At 35.4% G+C, this 4,551-nt stretch overlaps 1 long non-coding RNA gene across 1 annotated transcript; it reads right to left on the reverse strand.

Moving 5' to 3' along the window:
• Positions 1-1,134: 1,134 nt before the first annotated feature.
• Positions 1,135-2,830, reverse strand: LOC121909085. The gene is made up of 4 exons (XR_006099366.1): positions 2,450-2,830; positions 2,181-2,292; positions 1,501-1,580; positions 1,135-1,380 (listed from the first exon to the last, which is right to left on the reverse strand). It is a non-coding gene; the product is annotated as an uncharacterized LOC121909085 (long non-coding RNA).
• Positions 2,831-4,551: the final 1,721 nt, after the last annotated feature.

Consider the following 4,551-nt stretch of genomic DNA (forward strand, 5'->3'; position numbering starts at 1 on the left):
TTCATGTTTCATAAAAATAAAATAAAATGATTTACAAATGTGTACTGTAATGGTTTGACTCATTTTTTTATTCTTAATACTAGGATGCCAGTCAGAACAGAGCCTCACTTAAGAAGCAATCATAGTCTTAAGTGTGTCGTTTCAGTGAAATAATAATAATAATAGTTAATGGGGATTTAATTATTTAATGCATTTTCTGAGCTGTGCACTTCTGGGTGCACAGGGCCAAAAAATTCTGATGAAATTGAAAACAACAAGCATCAGGTATAAAGGCTGTTTCACTGGCATGTGTTATGGAAATCCTGAGCTGGTTAGTTTCAGAAACACCAAGAGCTTTGGATGTATTTAAGCACAAGAATGTATTGACAAGTTGATCAATCAAGGAGACATCTGGTACAATTCAAAGTGCATTATTCACACTCAAAAATAGGGGTACCAGTATGCACCTAAAAGGGTACAAATGCTTGTCGCTGGGGGGGTACCCTTTTGAGAGACAGTTGTGTACCCTTCATTGGCGGTCCATTTTTGTACCTTATCAAATTGTGCCTGTTAAAGTACAATTGTGTACCCTTCATGACATAAAAGTACCTTTAAACTACAGTACAACAATGTATCCATTGAAAGGTTACATTGCTGCACTCTGAAAGGGTACTACCCCAGCGACAAGCTATTCTGGACTTTAAGGAGACAAAAATGTACTAGAATTGTCCACACAATAATTGCTTCTTGACTGTTTATTGTCATCAATGAGAAGATCATCTTTCAAATAAACATTACAGCATTTATGGTGTGATAAAAAAAATAATTCATTGCAAATATAGTTACACATAAAATGTATCCATGTCAATGTATAAAATAACGAGAGTAAAGATTGCCTAAATGAGGATTGTGGGCATGTACAAGTTCAATATGCTGAATCAGTTTCCCAAGGCAAGGCAAAGCAAGGCAAGGCAAGTTTATTTGTATAGCACATTTCAAAAACAAGGCAATTCAAAGTGCTTTATGTAGAGCATAAAAGGCATCAAGATAGAATATAAAAGCAACACAAGTAAAAAGACATTTAAATACAATTAAAAAGTGTTACATTTGGAAATCAAAAAAAGCTAAATAACAATAAGACAGATAAAACAGGAAAATAAAAGTTAAAGAGAGTAAAGGTCCTCTTTTTTTGAACGTTGATACAGTCCAGGCAAGAACAGTAAAGAAGGTTAACCACTTAATTTACAGTTACCAGCAGGGGTTTTTCCCCATCCTCAATGATGTTTGCGATGCACCACTGGAGAAAGTTCAGTTTCTTTTTAAAATATGCAGAATATATCTTGTAATTTTCCAGTCTTGGTCTTTCAGTTGAACAGCTGGATAGGGAGTTAGAGAATTATTCTACATAAGAGAAAAAAAAATGTTAGCACACATAACAAGATGGATCTGATAAGGCATGCACAGTGATCCAAAGGAACACTAACTTATGACTAGTGGCTATGCACAACACCAGGTATTTACCTCTCCAAGAATAATGAATTCCTCAATCTTCTCCTTGAAGATGGATGGCAAGAGGAGGAGTCCACCCCTGAAATCAATTCCTAGGTCATACAGATGGTACAATTTTAAGTGCACATTAATTTCAACAAATTTTGGCTGATACTAATATGCAAATTCCCATAGACAGGCAATTGCATTAGAGTCGTTATGTTACTTCAGATACAGTACATTAATGAACTGCTACTTCAAATTAAAACTTATGTAAGAAATAACCTGAACGGCATTAAGATAATGTTGCATGGTGTGCATAGGTGTAACAAACAGATAAATGCACTGGACAGGTAATACAGCCATCTAGCAGTGTCTATGGTGTGGAAGGGGTTAAGCAAATATTTCATGTGTGAGAAAATGGTGCCTAATTTGAACTATTTTTTAAACCTGAAAGACTAAGCCCATACAAGCCATTGCTTGTTAACACAAAATCTAGGCTGTGGAAGAATGTGGATGCAATAGTTAAATTAAACTGAAACTTAAATTTAACATGGTAACATCTCAAAAATGAAATAAATATATATGTATCATGCCAATACCAGTTCTACCATAGTTCAATGCAACTGTGCCCATTCTCTTTAGAAGGGACTACACACAAATGACACAATGATGTAGCAAAATTGACTATTTGTATGCGCTCAAATCAGTACCTGTAATATCCTCAGGCAAGGTGTCCTCTCTTGTCTCCATATAGAGTTTTTTCAGTGGCAGTGAAGTTCTCACTGAAGCATGCTGAAGCACAGAATCAACCTCATCACACAACTAAGATTTCAAAAAAAAAAACAGGAGAAAGAAAGACATATTTTATTTGAAGTATTTAAACAACCTTTAACATTAGTTAGGTTAATCAGGTAATCATCAACATTAATCAGGTTTAGGCATCATTTAGGACAGCAGTGTGTGATAGAGGGTATGCCACCTTATCCCAGCTGACATTGCTACAACACTTGGGTGTTTCTGAAGAAGACTGTAGTGGTAGCCAAGACAGTTGCGGTAAAAATCTAAAAAAATAAAAGGGAGTTAATTACAACTGTAATAGAAGTCTATATGAACCCTTTTCAAAGTTTCTGTTAAGTGTTAAGTGTTAATATGGGGACCAATTTAAAGCGCTTTAATTTGTCCCCTGTCTGTAGCTCAACTTGGCATCAGCTTAACTGTTCTTACCCCCTGAGGATGTTCTTAGGAATAGGGTCATTTTGTTGCAGTCTGGAGCCCTGAGATACAAATGAAACTATATACATTTAAAGTCTGTGTAAAGCAATAATAAATATGTGTTCTGAGTTTTTCCACACCACATAAAAATGTGTTATTAACCAAACCAGCCAAATTTGACTGATTAAAAAAGTTGCCAAGTATATAAATTAGGTTTCAAAATCATGGAAAAACAACCATTACTCTCCGCTCTGAAATGCTTGGGGCAAGTCCACTGAGGGCGTTGATAATATTATTCAATAAATAATAATAGCTCTAAATACCTTAACTATAACTATACTAATACTACTACTGCTACTACTACTACTACTAATAATAATAATAGTTATAACGATAATAATAATAACAATTATAGTTATTATCTATCTATGAGCTACATTTGTATTTCAATGCTGCAGGTACAAATGGTACAAATTTGTTCTTTCTTTTGTTTTAAATTACTTTGTACCCTTTCTGTTAGTTAAAAGGTGCACTTCTGGCCTCTTAAAGACCAATATTATACTTTTGAGTGTACCTGTGAGTACAGAACTGTTCTTGTCTCTTACCTCCATTTTTGAGTGTGTATAAGAGAGTTTACTATAGCGCCTTGGTTCTCATAGCAACGACCACAAGGAGATGTTGGCCTGACCCAAGAGGAGACAGTTGGACTTATAGAAAATTCCTTCACAGCATGTCCTATGTAATATTTAAATTTATTAATGTATTTCTATACATTGAAATGCCATATATTATATATTCATAATGCCTTTATATAGCCCAACAATGTTAAAAATAATTTCAACATACAAGCTGCCAGTTTCAGTCCAACCACTGCTCCTGAAAATCCATTTCAGCCTGACTCTAATGTAGCTTCTGTCACTGAGACACCTCATCTTACTGCTGTTGACAACTAGTGACCAGACATTTATAAAGTGGTGGAAAGAGACACTAACTGTCAGCACACATCAACATCTATCCTTCATGTTGTTGTTGACTGGGCTCACATGGGGACAACGGTACCTGAGCCAACTATTGTAAAATGAATGGCATAATTGAATACAAATTTAAAAAGGGCTCCATAAATAAAGCAGACAGATTATAAAGAATGCTCAACACGCATAGTCACTGTGAAGCTGTGTAGAAACAAAAGAAATAGCAAACTACAGTACGATCTCTTCTGATCACTTCTAAGCAATAACCATTTATGCAGATCAATAGACAATGGTACTGATATTCAAGACAGCCTGTGTTGTCCACATATACCTAAAGGCTTTTTACCTTTTGGAGGCTGTCAATAAACTGTTAACAGAGCTCAAAGCTGAACATATTTGAGACAGAAAAATGGAAAAACACATACAGAAACTTTGCTTAAAAAAGGCAATATATTCTTTGTTCTCTGGAGATAACGACACAGCTGTGAAAGTGGAACTGAGGGCACAATAGTTGGCCCCCAGAAAGCGTTCAAAAAGATTTAACAGGGATGAAAAAGCCTTCCACAGTTTAGGAAGAACTCTGTGTTACATGTGTTGATTGAGGCCATAGAGAATCTTTGGCACTTCAATCACACTGGAACAGCTTCTACAAAAAAGTGTGGAAAAAAGACCAACATTTGGATGAGAGTGAAAAGCACTACAAATATGACATGAAGAGGCTTAAAGTATAAATTTCAAAAAAATGTGATGTGAAGACTGCAGTAATGAAATCAGTGGAGCCTCCGCAGGGTTCAGCAATGTAAAAACCATCTTTGAAATGTTTATGTCGCTAAGCTCATCAGCTGAGGCTGGAAAAAAGCTTTTGTGGCTTTAATAACTACCTTTGTAATTTCTTGTC

The sequence above is a fragment of the Thunnus maccoyii genome, chromosome 12, assembly GCF_910596095.1.
Source record: "Thunnus maccoyii chromosome 12, fThuMac1.1, whole genome shotgun sequence".
In the NCBI taxonomy this organism is placed as follows: domain Eukaryota; kingdom Metazoa; phylum Chordata; class Actinopteri; order Scombriformes; family Scombridae; genus Thunnus; species Thunnus maccoyii.